General features: G+C 40.6%; 2 long non-coding RNA genes across 2 annotated transcripts in view; one reads left to right on the top strand and one right to left on the bottom strand.

Annotated features, from left to right (window-relative positions):
- Nucleotides 1-1,115: 1,115 nt before the first annotated feature.
- Nucleotides 1,116-19,106, top strand: LOC142796299 (uncharacterized). Its single transcript, XR_012893717.1, has 3 exons — nucleotides 1,116-1,654; nucleotides 4,148-4,287; nucleotides 17,625-19,106. It is a non-coding gene; the product is annotated as an uncharacterized LOC142796299 (long non-coding RNA).
- The window catches only part of LOC119169458 (uncharacterized), a 29,652-nt gene continuing 24,284 nt past the window's right edge, over nucleotides 14,910-20,277 (bottom strand). Inside the window, exon 3 of the long non-coding RNA XR_005109616.2 lies at nucleotides 14,910-15,728. This is a non-coding gene — a long non-coding RNA (uncharacterized LOC119169458). The remainder of the gene's footprint in view (nucleotides 15,729-20,277) is intronic.

The following is a 20,277-nucleotide window of genomic DNA, read 5'->3' as shown; positions in this document are numbered from 1 at the left end:
AAGTATTTTCTCCATAAGACATCGAAGACTAGTATTTCTCTGCACATCATCTTTCCACTAACACTGCAACCTTTAAAAAGTTATCTTCTGAAATCTATATTTAATGTAATGCTACTTATCTAGACTTGAACGATTGAGTTCATTAGCTAATAACAAGGCATCTAGTCACTATTGAATCAATTCGGTATTCTCAGCTGTTGAATTTGACACTGCATGTTCCTTTTCAGGTGCACTAGACACCACCACTGGTTTTACATGCCCAGACTTGGTTGCTGAGTTGTTAATTTACTTGGGATTCATTTGCATATACTTGCACCGTTAGCTCGTTCATTCACATTTAATCAACCTTATTTCTCATGTGAGTCAACTTTAGGTCAACTTAAATTCCATTTCTTAACACCTTATCAATCCTGATTATTCATACACTCCTACTGCACCGAGTCCAGTAAGCCTTTCCCCTGCTTGAAGCTTTTCTCACATTGCCCACCGTCACCTCAAAGAGCTCACTTGCCACTGGATACCATTCGAGTTTATATTGCCTAACGCCAGATTTTCACAGCTCCCGACTTGTTTGCTGCCATAACAGAGTTTGTAGAGCTACAAATGCTATATAATTGACCACACACTATACATGATACTTTTTTTCTTCTTTGAAAGCTCGCCCCGCAGCGGTGGTCTAGTGGCTAAGGTACTTGGCTGCTGACCCGCAGGTCGCAAGATCGAATCCCAGCTGTGGCGGCTGCATTTCTGATGGAAGCGGAAATGTTGTAGGTCTGTGTGCTCAGATTTGGGTGCACGTTAAAGAACCCCAGGTGGTCGAAATTTCCGGTGCCCTCCACTACGTCATCTCTCATAATCATAACGTGGTTTTGGGATGTTAAACCCCACAAGTCAATCAATCTTTAAAGCTCTTTAAAACAAGTATCTCGTGTCTTCCAACCTTGGCCCAAAAAGTTAGTGTGCAAGCTGAAACAAATTTCGCCATTTTTTTTCCCAACATGCTTTATTATAAAAACTGCACAATATTCTATGATGAGGTAAATAGACCCCTTGCAAAAACTACGGCAACACTGGGCGGTGGCGTCCATGGTAAAGGAAGAAAAGACAACAAAAAGCATGCGTCTGCCGGTCTCTATTTTTGGCTATCCCGCCTTCGTTATTGCAGCGGCGTACCACACGTTTGTTTTCGGCATGAACGGGTGAGAAAGTGATCTTTTTTGCCCTCTGTCTCCAAATGAAGAGAGGCTAGCCGGGTTTTACTGAAGCATGTCGACAAGAGAGCGCTCCTGCGACCGCAGCTACAACTTCAGCGTAGAAACGCGTGGGACGCCGCTGCCATAACTAAGGCAGAATAGAAAAGAACCGAGCCTGGCAGACGCACACTTTTTGTAGTCGTTTCTTCATTTACCATGGACACCGCCGCCAAGTGTTGCCATCGTTTTTGCAAGGGGTCTATAACAGCCACTAGCTTCAGCAAATATAAACAGTTAACTGTGCCATCATAGAGGAAAGTAATTTGTGAATTGTCTGATGAATGTCGTTTAAAGGCCAAAATCAAAAGTATCACCTCAACTACAAGAATTTTGCTTTGCTTTGGTAGAACTCAGCCATACAATGATACGCGGTGTCTGACCTCCACGCGTTCGAGCCCATGGTATGTTTGCATGGTCTGCTTGTGCAGACTTTTTTTATCATGACACCTGCTTACAAAGCACATGGCATGAGGCTGTGCACAGCTCAACACAGTAAACCCTGCATGTAAATTTGATCACTGCTTTTATTCAGTTTCTCTGCAACATGTTGCAAATCACACTTCACTGGCCAGTCAGGGCACTTCACATAAGTGGCCTAAACAAGGCAAATAAAAACTAATGATGCAACAAGGCAAGAGTTTTTAAAATCTCGCAGTATAAAAGAACAGTTAGAACACTATTCTTGTGGGATTGATAAAATTGTCGAATAGATCAAATTAAGCAGACTCCCACAAGACAATGAAGCACACCGCTCGTACAAATGACAGCATTCGCTGCTTTGGCAATAAATACATCCCCAAAATGAGCATGGGGCCGTATTTTGAGCATCCAAAAAAGAAACTTAAAAAAGAAATGATCTTTGGCACATCACAAAAATGAGATCAAATGCAGGCCCAATCCTTCCAAAAAAAAATCCGTTACTAGCAACATAAAGAAAAAGCATACTTTGCAATGGGAAACTTGTTCATATGCATTATTATAGCGCACTTCATTGCTACGAGGCACAAAATATGATGCCCTGTGTACCAGTAGTAACAAGCTTAATGTCTTGCATATATATCCTGGCTTCTTAAATAATGAAAATTAAGTGGTTACTAACCAGACCAAGCCAGATTTGGTACGTACTGCAGAGGGTACTGTTTTTGGAATGCAGAGAAACTGTAATGCAACTTGTTGCCACTAGTTGAAAAAAAAAGTTATGCTAACATAGCATTCGAGAGAGCAATTATAATGTCGCTGAAAACAGTAACGTCACCACAGTCAGGGTAATCACATTGTGCTGACATCAAGATCATGACATTGCGATGACAAGGGCTTTTTCAAGAACTAACCCCAAGCAACTAAATCGCACAGGGAGAAGTTTTCCAGTTGACTCGGCGTGGTGGGCATCATCACTCTGCCACTGCTCACAAGCCATTCACCCTACTGCACAAGTGCGGTCACTACTGGGGTCAAGCACACGCAGCTACAATTCTTGACAACCAAGACCGAGTCACTTTCATTTTCAACTCGTTCGTTTTCAAAACAGCTGCACATCAAGACTGTCTGCAACTGCACACTGTTTTAGTGTATAAATCTCTGCATCCTACAACAATGCAACCACACATTTTCATTTAAAAAAGACACACGAACTGCACACATTGATTTATCAATTAATTTAAGGTAATGTCAACCTAAAGCAGTCAGTGCTAAAATGCACTTCTGAAAAATTCGCCAGAAAATATACTGAAGCTATGAAATGTTCGAGACTGGAATTAGTATAAGTCAGTATTTAGAGCCTAAAACAACACTAAGTTATCACAGCAGCCCATGCCTACAGCCATTAACATAGACGATATGGTAAGGGTGTTTTTAAAAAACATTTCATATAGAATAAGCATCACCATAAGCAAGGCACCATGGGATGCTTATGACAAGAAACACTACCCTTCGTATTAATTATTTATGCCTTACTAGAAGGGTGTAGTGAAAGTGTGACCAGAACTTTACTCGTTTCTTTGATAAGGGAAACATCAGAACAAGTGTGATAAAAGTGTACTGATGTATTCATTATACAGAATACTGAAGATATAATATACAAACAACAATAATGTACAGGAGCAGTGGATGACCTTATTGCACTTCAGAACAGTTCTAGGAAAAGTGGGTGTTGCAACGAGAAAACGTTCTCATTCACAACAGATTATGAGCAGTCAGTTACATGTCCACACTGTAGACATTATAAAATACATCACACTACAGCTTAACTTATACACAAGACAAAATATTTCTTGTACTCCAGCCAAGCAGGACAATTCTACATGCAAGCAAACAAACATTAAAAAACATCAATAGGTTTTCCTTACACAGACATCTCTTATTGCAAAGAAATAGGTAGTCGTCTGCATGAATAAAAGGAAAATGACCGCGTGATAGATCAAGGACCCAGAACAAGAACACCACTGAACATACCTGACATGCACGTCGATTTTCGATTCAGGTACGCTTATGGGATTGATGGTATTGGACGGAGATGTGCTTTCCAGTGGCTTTTACAAAAGACACACATGTCAATGCTGGCTAATCAATACAAACACACAATTATCCCTGAGATTAAAACATATAGCACATTTGGCTGGTCAGTTAAGAAGCTAAAGCACAGAACAAGGTTGTTCAGCATGGTAACCACACTTGTCTGCATGCACGCCAATACCGTAGCGACAGTTATGAAGCAATGCTGTTACTACTAGACCAAAACATTTGATGTTCTCCACAACTCAGCACTGCCACGGAGCTCTCCAATAATGAGCCAACTGATCCTATACCAAAAAATACCCAAACAAGACAGACTGCTTTAAGATTGTCGCTAACGTTCATGCTGACTTTCGTGTTTTTCAAGGTAGTGTTTCTTCCAGAACGTCTCTGGGCACAATGAGCACGGATACGGTCGCTTGCCCGTATGACCGCGGACGTGACCGTGCAGTACAGACTTCTGCTTGAAGCTCTGGGGGCACAAGTGGCACTCGTACGGTCGCTTGCTGGTGTGAACGTACAGGTGAGTCTTCAATGAGGATGTTTGGGTGAAGCGCTTGGAGCATATGTGGCACTTGTACGGCCGCTCACCAGTGTGAACCCTGATGTGTACCTTCATAGCAGACGATTTGTCAGTTCCATAATCACAGTGGTCACAGCGGTGGCGGTGCACCTGGCGCAGATTCTTATCGTCTGTAGTCGCTGAATGCGATGTAGTCGATGAGTTCACTGAATTTGTCTGTAGTTGCTGACTTGAGGACTTCAATCCTGCACAAAAAAAAAAAAAAAAAAAAAAACTGGCTAGGTTACACAGGTATTGCTGTTCACTTAAGAAGATTGATATGTGGGGTTTAACGTCCCAAAACCACCATATGCTTGTGAGAGACGCTGTAGTGGAGGGCTCCGGAACTTTCGACGATTTGGGGTTCTTTAACGTGCACCCAAATCTGAACACACGGGCCTACAGCATTTCTGCCTCCATCAAAAATGAAGCCGCCGCAGCCGAGATTTGATCCCGCGACCTGTGAGTCTGCAGACGAGTACCTTAGCCACTAGACTACCGCGGTGGGGCTTCACTAAATAAAAGTATGAATTTAAAGGGGTTCTGCAACACTTTTTTAAGTACCCATGAAATGGATTCACTAAAGAAGCTTATTGCCTTACAAATTCACCGCCACTAAATGTTCCGGGATCCATCCAGTAAGAGTGGAGATACAAAAATTTATCGCATGCTCAATCGTATTCCCTCTTCTCTCATCCCGACAAAAGGGCTGGAAGCTAACCAAGGAGGAATGACATGGGGGGAAAAAATGCATAAAATGCGCCTCGTGGCTTTGGGCACTTTTTTCTTTTTTTTTTTTCTTCGAATGTACAGCTTCTCAGTGCGATTGCGTACACGGGTGGACAAGTTGCAGCCTCCCGCCGCAGGCCCAGTATTGACCAAGCAGGCCAAGCTCAAATCGTCCAATGGCTGATAAGTACCAGGCCTGGGACGTAGTAATTTTGAACCTACAGTGTCCTTTGTTGTGAGAATAGAAAGCGATATTTAGCCAACTCAAAATTTATTGTAAATTCGAGGCCACATGTTGCACTATATTATTCGGCCTGCGTGTTCTCCGGACCCTCGACTGTCGATTGGCAGCGTTTTCTGACTATGCTGAAAAAGTGTTGAAGGAGCCCGTTAAATTATGCAGTTCCGCACAACAGCACTCAACGCTTACAGCTTATGGCATACTGAAAAAGTGTAGAATGATTCAAAACTACCTAAGAGTCCTTAGTGCACGCATCTAAACTTTAAACAGTTTTTGCATTTTCCCCTTTTGAGATCTAAAAATTACAGTCAATTATGAAGTGCCTCACAAATTTTATGAAAGTTATGCTGATAAATAGAAGTTCCTGAAAATCTGCTGAAGGCAAAATGAGAAACAACGCATAGCTGGTAAACCTCAGAGATTACCTCAATGCAATTACTAGGAGGACCAGGTCAACGATATACAGGTTCATTTTAGCTAACCATACAATAGGTATCCATAAAGTAAGGGCCATATAGCTATAATGAAATATTCTAACCAGTAATACTAGCTGTCATGGCAGCTCTACTTTCATAAAAACTAATAGCAATGAAGACATACTGATCCAATTTTGATCCATCGCAAAAGAGATGCTTTTCATTTCCGTGGCACACATTCTCAACACTCTCTGCACCCCTGTGCCAGCAAACATACATAACATATTTGACGCTTTTGTTGCTCAGCATCTGCAAACCAGCCCCGCCAAAATGCACGTTATCATGATGTCAACACAGTTAACCGAGTTTGCGAACTCTACTCCCTGCATGTACCACTGCATGTACCTGAAATCACGGTCAGCTTTGCTAAATTACAATTCATCTATCATTGTTAATGTGAACTGCCTCTAGCTGTCACTAATTACATCGCGAGTGGCCTTCCCCAAGTGTTCACTGACGAACCAACATCTGGTGGATCCCCCAAAACTACTTTAGTTCCCATAGAAAGAACCTGGACATGGCCCGGCATATGTACAAATAAAGGCCAAAGTGAATAAATAATATAAAGAAGACGAAATTCGGGCAGCGTTTACTAAAAGACACTTTTCACTGATTTTTCTGATTTTCAGTAGTTATATTGTTAAGTAATGGTTGAAATACGTAGATAAGCGAATGCTATGAACTCCACTCTTTAGGAGCACCTAAGCAGAACACAGTAATATCAAAGTAATAACAAAAAGGCACAAAGAAGTAATGATGCTACAACCTATAGAGAGAACAAATAGCACAAGAGAAAAACAGAAAAGATGAAATACTGCTGCATAAAAAGAAAACCACAAAAGGGATCAGGCACAAGTATGCAAGACTATTAAGACATGCAACCGCTTAAAAAAATAATGTTACACTGAAAAAAAAATCTAGGCAGCAGGAGTTCACGATGAAAGGTTTCTCATCAAACACTGACATCAGTCTCTCTTGATATTTGGTGACAAACCTGTAAAGAAACAGGGAGGAAAAATTACCAATAAGCATAAATATTAGGCCTACAATTCTGGATTGCACTTGAATTTCAAGCCAGCTACGTAGTCACAATTAGTCTTCACGCTAGTAGCTATTTTCGTTTCACAGCACATACCACACGAATCTTGTTAAACTATAGTTCCTCATCATATCACTTTTGCTTTAACACTACGGCTTTTTAAAAGCTATCTTTTTCAGTACAGGGTCATTTCTCATTTTTGCCTAAAACATAAAAACACTCGAAGGCTTCACACCAAGATCCTGATCTAGCACTGTTTATATACACTTTGATAGAGTTGCAACCATGTGATTTGGACACACTCTGCTTTGTAACGAAATATCGTGTCAGTAAATTTAACAAATTATTTTGTATTCTGTGTACAATGAAGAAAGCAACAGGTTAGCTCAGCAGAATTGTAGCCCACACAAAAGGAGTAGAGTTTTTTTCATGCACCACTAGCAGCACTTACGTGGTACAAAAATATGAGGTGTTTTTCACTATGCCAATCTAGAAGGCCAACCTTACAAAGACGATGCTAACCTGCTTCCTTTGGTACCTTTCGCAGTGCTATCAGAGGACAGTAATGTTGCTGTGTATTTTCTAGAACTTACTGAAGCACCACTGATTACCCTGCAATGTACAATGACGAGTGTATAAAGGGCAGACACTTTTCTAGACGTGAAACTTACCATTTGACAAGCATTTTTATAGCCATCATTGTGCTTGTGGTGGTACATATGTGCGTATTGGGTGCAGGTTTGCCAACTAATTCATGTTCATGCCTACTAGCACAGGTTGGCCTACTAGATTTAGACTGCTCTACTTTTCACCATCATGCCAATGTAACCAAAAGCCTCCAATATGGGATTGATTAGTCCAATACATGTGTAACGTGATTACATCTGTACAAAGCAACCTGGTAGACATATAAGCAAGCTGTGTACTTTTCGAGCTGTTCTGAGCACTGCTTAAAGCATCGGCATTTATTTTCCCTTTACGCACAGCTCATGTTCATCTCATTGGCCAATGCTAAACAATTTGTTCATGAAAAACCTGAAAGTATATTATTTTTCAGCTGGCCTCTTTACAAGCACGAAGAAACTATGCTTTAAATAAGATGTGTACATTTAAACGACTTAAATGCTTAAATCTGAGCATTTGTACTGCAAGGATTGGGCAGTGCAATGGAGCCGTGAATGTACGGTAAGCCATTGCTGGCTTATCCACAGGCACCATTCGTTGACCAACCTTCTCCAGAGGAGTCCAGCTGCCAAAACATGCTTCCACATTTTCTAGTTTAACTCTAATTGCCACTGAAATCAGACAACTTCGATGTAATTCATCACACTAAATGTGTGAAGAATTTCTTTCCCTGAGAGCCCCTTAATACAAAGGCTCTCTGTCTTCAAGTCTTCGTTTGTAAGTTTTGTGTGCATGCTGTAAAAAATTTGCCTTTTCAGCATGCTCATGCGGTGGCGTCAAGGGAAGCACAGGGTGTCCCCCTCGTGGGAAGCCCAGGCCCAGCCACCCCAACTTGCTGGTTTCTGCGAATAAAGTTCAATCCTCACCTCCTCCTACAACATACCATGTTATCAAAACATTTAACGCCACTCATTATGAAAAATATGACAGAAAATTGTGCTACGAATGAGAAAACTTGTCAATTGTCAGTGCAAAATTTAAGTTTTTGAAAACACAGATAGATGAAATGAGATACACACAATACAAACACCAATATTACAGTGCTGTAAAATACTAGTTTTACAATGAAACCTGATTTTCCCAAAATTTAATTTTAAAAAAAATTGAATTAAAATTCATTAGCATAGCTGTGATTGCACAGACAAAATAGGCAGAACTGTTTACTAAGTGAAATCAAGCAAAAGTCTGAAAAGACAATAAGAAACACTACAAATACAACCAGCACCATTTCTATTGTCATGATAAGTCCCCTAATCGAAAATGTACCAACTGTTGATGCATACAGTACAGAAAATAAACATTAATTCTAGTACCTCTGAGCACCTAAACATCAAAATCTAATGTATATCACATTCTTTAGGGATTTCAATTGTGCCAAAAATTTTATAAGAGACATTCCAATTAATTTTATCATTGGAATGCATAACTTATTAGCTCTATCATGGAGCAAATGTGCCCCTGCATGAGCACCTGGAAGATCAAGACAAAGGGTCATGCCGCAATCGCTAGCGAGAATGATTGAGTCTTGCCGACAGTCACTGCAGTGCTAGACCTTATGTCATTAAAGGACTACTGACAAAATCTTGAAGGTGAGACCGACTAGTGGAATAGATTTCTGTGAACACACACATGCCACCTACAAAATATCTGTGACTAGTATTGCCTACAACACGTTTAAAATTAATTTTAAAGTGATCAGTGCCATTTAAGTGCGTACGACATGGAGCCTTTCAAGATGTAAAGTCCAACTTGGTTACAATTTAAACACGAGTGCGTGTCGGCTGCCATTCTCCTTGCACATGCCATCCTGCAGTTGTTAACGTGGTGCTCACGTGTACACGATATGTGTGGCGAGTGTATCACTGCATTGTGTGCACACAAGGCCAGAAGTGTTTAAACAAAAACTACACCGAGTCCCACCCTCTCTAGGTGCTCTCTAAAACCAAAGTTATAACTGGGTGCCATAATAATTCGCCATTCCACGCTCAAGCAAATGAAGTTTTCCGCTGTGATAAGTCGGTTGCTAGCTAAATATAGCAACTTAAAAACTAAGACATCAAATTTTTGTGTCAATTATTCTTTAGCCTTTCGTGGTCCGAAACCTTTACCGCCCTACCGTCTAGTCTGATATAGAAGTAACAGACTCGGAGCTCAAATAAAATTAGTTTACTTACTTTTATATACATGTACTGCAAATATATGCGTGAACTAATTATGAAAAAAATTTGTCCAGCAATGCCCGAGCACGAATTGCTGCGGCCGCGCTGCAGTGTCAGGTGGGCCCGACAACAGACCGTAAAGGGTTAACGGCGACAAACACTGTTGCAATCAGTGAATGTGCTGTGTACAGGCACAAGTTAGTGAGCAGCACATTGGTTTACACAGTCCAACAGTAAAGAGACTTGCCCTGAACAAACATGCCACATGGTGCAAACACTAAAGCAGCATCACGACATGGTAACAACTGCCATCTTATTGTGATTGTATCAATAATGAGTGAGGGAGTCATACAAATAAAAATAAAAAGTTACAGGAGAAAAGCAATACTTCGTTCTCGGAGCAGTCAATGAGTGTTATAATGCGACAGAAAGTTTCAACTTGGAACAAGGTCATGAACACATGACGGCAGCACAAAAAACTCTATAATGTACGGTAGGTATTGGATGAGAACACATGATGTACACACAGCCAGAGGTTATATGCTGCGCGCTAGCAGTAGAAGGCACCACATCATAAATACAGGTAGTCACTTTTTCTAGCTTACAGCAAATATTCTCGTAAATGACAGAAACAATAGCCCCAGTATCAACAAGTGCTATTGTGGCAACTGCAACATGAACATGAATAACATTAGCAGCTAAAATTGTAGCCTTCAGAACATTATAGAATATTCAGTTCCTGCAGCTGGGACTACACGAATCAGTTTACCCTGACAGTGAATTTTCAACGACACTTGGGCGACCACCAATGAGTGTATGAGCATCAATATACGTCAAAGAGTCTCCGCAGCACATTGCCTTTGAGGTGGTTCAAAAATCGCACAAGGAGCTGGGACTCTGAGTTACAAGCGTGCAATATATCCAAAAACACCACAGTTGAAACCAACAGGTATGCTGTCTCAAGAGCATCACATATATGTTGCACAAAACACTGCAGTGAACACAAGGACAGAAAGAAACCTAAATGGTTGCATCTGAGTATATTGTCATGTCCCTTCGGATTTCCCACATTTGTATAAGTTGAAATGCCCCAAAAAATAAACGTACAATATGCACTTTGTCATTTTTTGGGTAAATACAATATTTCAGAACTCTGAAAAAGGTACTATACTTTTTGCCTCAATTCTCACAACAATAGCTGCACATACAAGCATTATATATCTGTACTCTATTTTACCAAATAATGACCTACAACAGTGTCGCAATACAACTCCTGTGCAAAAACAAAAGAAAAAGACAGGCACTAATGGAATGCAACTACATTGATGTTAATTCACATATATCTCAAGCGAATTAGCTGTCAATGTCAAAATGCAATTCTAGAGATGATTATTCTCATTGTGAGAAGGCTTACTTGAGTCTGATCAGCACTGCAAAGCACAGTTTCCTACAATACTTAATAGAGGAAAATATGGTGCCACGATCGTTGAGTCACCATGAGACTGATGGGTAGTACACGGACTTGCCTAGTCTTCGTGCAGGCGGCTTCAAACACACTTGTGGCTTCGTTTATTGTTTTGCTTTGGAATTTATTTATTTATTTATTTATTTATTTATTTATTTATTTATTTATTTATTTATTTATTTATTAGAATACCCTCAGGGCCCGTAGGGCATTACAGAGGGGGTGGGTACAACATATATAACACACAAGAAAAAAAGACAAAATAAAGAAACAAGTAACAGATGCGCAAATCAGGAAGGCAACATAAGTCAACTAAAAATGTATAAGAATTCAAGCACATACAAGACAAAGATAGATAATGGAAACTGCGTATAGTTACAAGCATTGCTGAGAAATTGCAGTCTTGAATAACAAAGGGTCTGTTATTGATACAACGGAAGAGGGAAGGTGGTTCCAATCGGCGGCTGTTTTTGGTAAGAAGGCTGCTGAAAAGAATTTGGTGCGGCAAAACGGAATGGCAACCTTATGCTGATGATCAATGCGCGATGAGTGGTATGACGGTTGTGAAATGAGGTCTCGCTTCATTGATGGATTGTGAAAAAATATCTTATGAAAAAAATGCAGTCGCGCCAGTTTCCTCCGGACAGTTAAATTGGGTAGGTCAAGGTTAGATTTCATTTCTGATATGCTAGCAGTACGGGAATATTTAGAACAAATGAACCGAACTGAGCGGTTCTGAACAGACTCTAACGCGTTAATTAAATTTTGCTGCACGGGATCCCATTTAGCGGACGCGTACTCAAGCTTTGGGCGAATTAGTGATCGGTATAATAGAATTTTGAGGGACAGCGGAGCGCGAGAAAAGTTGCGGCGTAAGTATCCTAGCGTTCGGTTAGCGTTATTACAGATGTAGGTAACATGCGTGTGCCAAGATAGATTGTTGGTAATGTAAACGCCGAGGTACTTATATGAAGAGACATGCTGGAGGGGAACGGAGTTAATTCTGTAGGTACAGGGGGGAGAAATAGATCGCCGGGTTATTGACATGCATTTAGATTTGTTAGAGTTGAGAGTCATAAGTCATTTATTGCAACAGGTTGAGACAGTGTCAAGGTCTGACTGTAGAAATTGGTTATCATATTCATTGTTTATTTCGCGGTAAATTACACAATCATCTGCAAATAACCTTATAGCGGAGTTAATGCTGTCTGGGAGATCATTAATATATATAAAAAAAAGTAAAGGGCCTAATACGGAACCTTGGGGTACGCCGGATGTTACTTTAGAAAGAGGCGAGTTATAGCCATTAGTTGTTACAAACTGAGTGCGATTAGTCAGAAAGCATTCAATCCATTTAAGTATGTTCGGGTCAATGTTTAAGGCACTAATTTTCAGGAGGAGTAATTGGTGAGGTACTTTATCGAAAGCTTTTTTGAAAGTCAAGAAAAATGCAATGCACAAGTGAGCCGCGATCTAAAGCCGATGCTATGTCATTAGTAAAATAAAGAAGTTGGGTTTCACATGAGTAACTTTTTCGGAATCCGTGCTGGTAGGGAGTAAAAAAAGAATTTGATTCTAGGAATGAGACAAGGTTGGAGTAAATTATATGTTCTAACATTTTACAAGGAACACTGGTTAGGGAAATTGGTCTGTAATTGAGAGGAGACTGTGTGTTACCAGATTTGTGCAGAGGGACCACCTTCCCCACCTTCCAGTCAAGCGGCAAAGTGGAGGTCTGAATAGATTGCGAAAAGATTAAGGACAAGTAAATTGATGAATACAATGCAGTGTTTTTTAGAAACTTTGAGTTGATTTCATCTACGCCACAAGAAGAGGATAACTTAAGCTTGTGAATTAAATTTTGCACTCCAACGGCATCAACGGTAACAGGATACATGGGTAAAAAATCACGACTAGGCATTTGCGGCAACGCAGAAGCAGAACAACTTGAAAAAGAAGTAAAAAAAAATTCATTTAATGCAATGCAACACTCTTCACAGATATTCACAGATAGAATTTGTTTCAGATAAAACAATGGATTGCTGTGAACTTAACGAGCAGATTTAAATTAGTGAGCCGGCAAAGGTCAAGGTGAAGTGTAACTTCTGCGTTGAATTTAGTCTTGCAACAGAGTGAATGCAAGCCTAGACAAAGTCTAGACAAATCTTTATACTACTACCAATCATTGCCATCCTGGCTAAGTGTCATGCATTGTAGCTTCCGTTACAATGGGGCAAGCATTCCATGTGTGTGCTTATGGGAAACTACGCTGCAATCTACTGGATGTCAATAGGCAGGCAACAAGTCTGTCTCAAGCTAGGTTGAATGAACTCGTATGAGTGTTGTGAAAGCACTGTTAAAACTGGGCATCCTAAGGTGCAATGAAGTGCAATTCTTATTGAGATTCTGATTTCATACTGTCCTCACCAGAATGTTGTGCAAGTGTGACCAAACTACTGTGTTGTTCCATAAGAAAGACAAATCTTAAATGAACAACACATGACAGGTCAGTGTTCTGATGGGTTTCTAATAAAAATACCATGAGAAATATTATACAAGACGATGGGAGGCACCAACTGCATTTCAATATTAACTTCAATGAAAGCTCAAGGAGCATGAAAAATACCCCCATTCGCAGTCAAACTGGTGCCTCAATTTGCACAGCCATCAACTTGCAGTCCTTTGAAAACACCGACTCCTTCCTGTAAGCTCACACACAAGAAAGCACTTAAGTCTTCCTTTGACTCTAGACAAAGAGGTCTTTCACCAGCAAGCATACAAGCACTTTAAAAAAAATAATATGCAATAACCTTTCTCAAGCTCACGACAACGTTTCTTAATACAAAGAAAAGTTCATATATGCAGAAACCTTAAGAAATTAAAAACGACCCATATGTAGTACCCAAGCCAAAAGGAATCCCATACAAGTTTCTCATGAAAGGTGTGCACGAAAAACTTTTATGGGTCCTTGTCAACTTTTGTCAAAGAGATCCAAGAGAGATGTACGAGGCCTTTGCTCTCTGCCAGAGAGCCAAGCAATGTGCGTGCATTCCGTCACTTGATCTGTTAGACAAGAAAATCCACTATCTCACGTCGCGCAAATGATTAGAATTGTAACCCAATCTTTTTAATGCTTTCCTGTATCTACATATGCTTCGTTTCTTCAATAAAATGTTCACTTGAGAGTCGGTGCCTGTCCTAGTGTCCCGATCCAGGAATGAAATAAATTCTTTGGCAATTGAGATGCTTTGTTTCTGAGAAATCTGTATGGCCTTGACGCTATACGCTACAAAGAGGTGGTTGTCAGTTCCCCTTTCTTGCTCTTTCCACCTCTTTGTGAGATTCCACAGAACCAAATTGCAGTATGCCACAGTAATCGGCAAACAAAAGATTTGAAGTTGACCATGTAGAGGAGTGCCAGCTAAACATCATGAACCTAACTTTTTTGGAGAGCATATGCTCGTAGCACACATTGTGTTTGAATGATCGATCAAGAACTCTGCAAAGGAGGCAATTAAGAAGGATATCAACGTGGTCAAAGAATTTAATTGCGGGCACCTTGATGCCCTGGCGACAATACTGAAGCAGTGCAAGGACTACTCCATTCATGTCTTTTGCAGCCCTACGAAGCTTGGCAATGCTACAGAGCTCCCGAAAATCAGTAAATCGTTCTCTTACAACAACAAAAGAAAGGATCCAACAGGAGAGTTGTTCTTGAAATGTTCACTGACATTCATGCTGACCTTGCTGATGTCTTTTGAGGTGGTCTTTGCGCCGGAACTTCTGATGGTATAAAGGGCACTAAAATGGCCGTTTGCCTATATGAGTGAGCAGGTGGATTTTCAGTGCACCCAGAGCATGTAAAGCTCTGGGGGCATAGGTGGCATTTATAAGGCCGCTCACCAGTGTGAACCAGAATATGTTTGTTTAGGTTACCTATATAACAAGTGCTATAGTCACACATGTAACACTGGTGGCAGCCTTGCTGACGTGGCTTCTTCCCACCATCTGTAGTAGCTGGAATGCTGGCCATCATTGCTGCACAAGGGAAACAAGATAGGTGACTCCAATTAAATTATGGAGTTTTACTAGTCACTACACAGTTATGCCACGTCTAAGCGAAAAAATGTGGGTAAACTTAGACCTACCTAGGGTTCTTATATGTATACTTAAATCCAACAAGTGTTTCAGAATTTCACCCTTATTTAAATCTAGTGACTAGCTCTTATTATAAAAGACCAGGGAAACAAAATGAGACTAATGCTATTCAACACTAAATATTTCTTGAAAATGCTTCAAGGGCAATTTATGAAACAAGGAACGGCAGGTGAACCTTATACACTTGCTCGATATATGGTCATTGAAGAAGCTGATCCTAAATTGGAAAACTCAGATCGATGTTTATTAATGTCCACCTGCGTGCGGCAGTTAACCTAGCTCATAATGCAATGGTAACAATTTGTCATAGCAACTACATTTAATCAAAACAATAAATGAACATCAATCAGGCTCCATGTGAGAATTCAATAAAAGCAAATAAAATCAATTTTTCAACGAAATTGTTGGTGGTCCATCAGGTCCAAAGCTGCACCATACAGCTTGAAAGTGCCTGAAATGAATATGATTTGATACATCATTAGAACAAACATTCAAATAAGTAATCAGAAGAAATTAGCATCCTAAAAAAAAATTGAACTGATCTAGTTAACCAAAACACTGGTACACTAGTTATTTCATCAAAAAAAAAAAGGTCAAATGCTGTACTTTTAAAAGACAGTGAAAAAACTAAAGATATTAGAAAATGTACAGTGCTTTGGAATGCACAGCATCATGTTAGAGCTAAGTGATCCATTTGTAATGCTTATAATAGCTGCTAACATAATGCATGGTTAAATGATGTCCCAAGTGTTTCATTCCTATAAAAACTCAGCCACTGGAGTCATAATTCGAAATGGCAAAGAAATTAATGGAGACTGACACCTATTAATAAATTCCGCAGTAAAAAAGTCATCAGGGCAATTTAAGAGCCAAAGCGGCACCGATCTGCCTTTTAGATTTACTCTGTGCCCATCTGGGATTGAAACAATGCCAGGTTATTTAAATACGTTTGCAGTTACCAAAAATATACATTCAACGAAATCGCTCACTTTCTACTTCCTTGCAACTGTATAAAAATATTTTTTACATATCTTTACACATGCAAGCATACCCTAAAAAATGCTGTAACAAAAACTATGCCACTCTGAATAGCTTAAATGGTGGTAACAGAAATATAAATTCCTACTTCTTCAGTGGTGATGCTGAAATGGCAAAGGGATGCCTGCATTGAAGGAACACTGGAGAGAAAAACTACTTTTCTCATCTTTGTAAATCACCTTTTGACAATAACGAAGTCACAACAATAGCATTGAAAATATGCTTGGTAAAGAAGGAAATCTGGAAACGTAATGCCAAAATTACAATGCTACCTCGTGATTCCCACACTTGCTCGCTACAACGTCGTACATTTGGGCAGCACCTACGATAAGCTTATGCAGTCCTTAATCAGTGAAAACTAAGCAAGTTGAACAATGAGAGGGCCAGAAGCAAATCCATGGAGTTTCAGCATACTTTTTAGCCAACAAGGCAGGAAAATAAAGAAACACTTCGAAATCAGCGAGGCCACGCTGGCATCGGCAGGCTAAGATTTTGGCGTGTAATTTAAAAATGACACTTTGACCTTCATTATCCGTTTTAATATAGTTAATAAAGCTATTATGCCAAGATTAATGATAATAAAGCTTCCATAATGTGATTTATCTGTCTACATTGATTCATCACTTTACTTTCTCCATGCTTCAAGGGGCACCAAAGATAACTAAGGAAAGATAAGAATAAAAAAGAATTTGAGAAATACCTAATAAAAGACGCTTTTCAGAGGTTTATCTCAATTGAAGCAGTACCCTGAATAATGAATGATGCTTGCAATACATGAATATTAAAACACAGCCAGCACCACTCCCATCAAGTCCCTGAACAATAGAATCTCTGCAAAGTGAATATGCTAGAGCCCAGAGATAACACATACATGTACACAATACAAAAGATAAACTTAGTTTGAATTCTAAGCAAAGATTGAAGAAATGCAAGATGACTACGAAATACAGCCAGCTGCATAAAGTAACATCACGTAATCAAAAAGACAACAAACTAAACACTTAGGATTTGTGACAATGCCCTCCTTCGAACACTAATTGTCCCCGAGGATTTGATGGTTTCCCCTAAAAAAGAAAGGTTCAAATGGTTACCAATAAGCAAAATTTCTTGGCTTACCAATATCGCTTCTACATGAAGTGCAGTTTTGTAGTGCATCTGAATTTTGCACTATCAAAGTTATAAACAGAACATTGTGTTGATTGTTTTTTCTGCTTTATAAGCCAATTAATATAAATATTGCTTGTCTTCCACTTTTGCCTAAAGATGGGTGTCCAGATGTGTGTTGCCTAAAGATGTGTGTCGCCTAAAGATGTGTGTTCCAGGACCCTCTGGCCCGTGCGCGGTTGACGGTTCCAACGGGTGTCTGCCAACCCGAACCCATTGAAGGTCGGTGGCGTGACGCTGACCTGTCCCAGCCACTCAATGCACCGCCCGCCAGCTGGACGACAAGAGCGCAAAGACTGTAGCTCGCCGAAGTGGCAACTCGGGCGAATCTCGACGCGTTGCAGTCCTGGCACAGGACACAGGCTGTCTCTATCACTCGCCATTCTCTTCTCCGTCGTGCCAACATTTTTCTCGCGCACGCACTCGTCCAATATGGCGTCCCCGCGTGCACTTCGTCCTTCCCCTCGCAGCTTTTCTCTTTTGGGATCTCACCCATTCAGTTTCTTGTCTTGCTCTCCTTTCTTCACTTCTCTTGTCATCTCTGACAATGTGGCATGCATGCTGGAAAGAATGCTTTCAATTTATCCCAGTGCGTTGCCAACTATGCAACACACTATAGCCAATCTACAGTGCAACGAGTTGCATTGAGACATTTACCGCTACTTACTGCCGCAACTCTTACTGCCGCAATTGTGCCGTCATTGAGAAGCCGAAATTCCGAATAGACGCTGTTGAGGTGCTTCAGAGCTTCTGATCCCGGGCATCATTTCAACTACTAGAATTTCATTTTGCTTGGATGAAGTTCATTCATGCAAACATAGGCTAGAGGGCATACGCATGTGCAGGGTTTCCCTTCAGGGAGATAGAAGTTAAGATTTATCCCAGACCCCCCCCTCCCCCAGGAATGTAGACAGAAATTTTCGGGGGGACGAACACCCTTCATCTGAAGTGGGGGTGGCCCAGCAGATGTGGTCGAGTGTCATTTTGGGCTCTGTATGCCACTGCAAAAATAATAATAATAATAATAATAATAATAATAATAATAATAATAATAATAATAATAATAATAATAATAATAATCATTACAACGGGGGTCACGAGCCTGGTGTGCCACCTCCTGGCTATGCCACTGCCCCCTTCTCACCCCCGTGCACACATCTATGCTTGAAGGTGTCCGACGCCATGAGCTTGTGTTGAATTTCAATGGCATGGTCAAAGCAAGATTTTTCGTTACTTTTAGGCTATGTGTGTACCAACGGCAGAGTGAACGTGGAAGTCAGGAGTTCCAAGGAGAGAATCAGTGTAGATGCAGAGCGGGAGTCACTCTGTGGAGAATGAGAAGCTACCCCGTCGAAATTTGTAGAATGGACTGAAACTCGGCGTAACGTAGTTCCTTTAACACATTTGCCTTCTTGGGAGCACCGCGGTAGTCGCTTCTTTTGGTGGTAATGGTGGACAACAAGAATGATTGAGTCGACAAATTGTGCGGCATTGCTTGCGCTGCTCAATAGCGACAGTTTCATGTAAAAAAATTCTTACGCATGCGATTCATCAAATAGTGACAGAAATGTTGAATCTACTGCGTATAAGCAGGAAATCGGCAACCAATAAAATAACTGTATGCGAAGTACTCTAGACAACTCATCACTCGAAAGATAAATCTTCCCTTTCTGCCTTGCACCAGTGGCACGTATTCTGTTCCAATCACATATCCAGGGGCATCGCTCTACGCCATAGTCGCACGCTTGCTCGCAGAGTCCATCGTCTGCTCCGACTCTGCCATTAGGGTACAACATTAGACCCGTGGTGTAGAGACACAGCAAGCGCGTACAAATGCAGATAACTTTGCATGGCAATACTGTGCTGGTAATGGTGTTGTGTATCATGGTACAAACTGTAAGCAATTGCTTGAGTAAATGCCAGCAGTTGAAAACGGTAACACTTGTGGATGAATTTTTGTTGGGCATGTCCTCATGAATGCCAATTGAGTTGCCCAGCCCACCAGTGAGCTTTACGTGATGTACCTCTTGATTCAGAAAACGACAAAACTCGCAAGAAGGCAGATTTAAGGATCAGATAAACTGCTCACAAATAGTGCCTTCACGACACTGCCAACATTGCAAGTAACACTGTACAATAGCAAACACTTCCTTAAAAAGAGAATGCTGATTGCCGAGGGGATACCTCAATATTGTTGAACTGAGTAATGTGCTGTTTGTTGAACCATGAAGTTTGCAATAGAGTTTCAAGCATCAGTGTAGCTCAGCGGTAAGAGTACTGGCTCGCTATGCAGGGGGCCTGGGTTCGATTCCTATTCTGTCCTCAGTATACTTATTTCTTTTTATTTCACACGACAGTCATTATAGACACTGGCAAAGGCAGACAACTACAGCGTCAAAATCAGTTCTTGTGATCTCGTAGCAGCTTTCGCTCTAAAAAAGTATCTCTGGTCCTAGTACAACCATGGTTAATTAATTAACTTTGTTTAATTTATTCATGCAAGAACACCCCATACGCTTTCTCTTTTTGGATGTTTACTATTGGAGAGCACCACACATGTTGTATTCGAGATGGCTTCAGAGAGATGAGAACTGTAATGGAGCATTCAACATTTCCTTGTACAATAATATTTTGCATAATGCAAATAGCAGTGCATGTTTCAGTCCGAATGTTAATTTTTATACCCATGATAAATCAGTCGCTGTGCCATTATCAGCAATGACATAACTGCCGATTACTGAGCTGCAATCGAGTTCACTGAACACGCTGGGAAACAGGAGTGCATCGCTTGCACTAGG

The sequence above is a fragment of the Rhipicephalus microplus genome, chromosome 2 (genome assembly GCF_043290135.1).
Source record: "Rhipicephalus microplus isolate Deutch F79 chromosome 2, USDA_Rmic, whole genome shotgun sequence".
Classification (NCBI taxonomy): domain Eukaryota; kingdom Metazoa; phylum Arthropoda; class Arachnida; order Ixodida; family Ixodidae; genus Rhipicephalus; species Rhipicephalus microplus.
The sequence above is the reverse complement of the archived record's forward strand: the minus strand, read 5'-3'. Positions and strand labels throughout refer to the sequence as shown.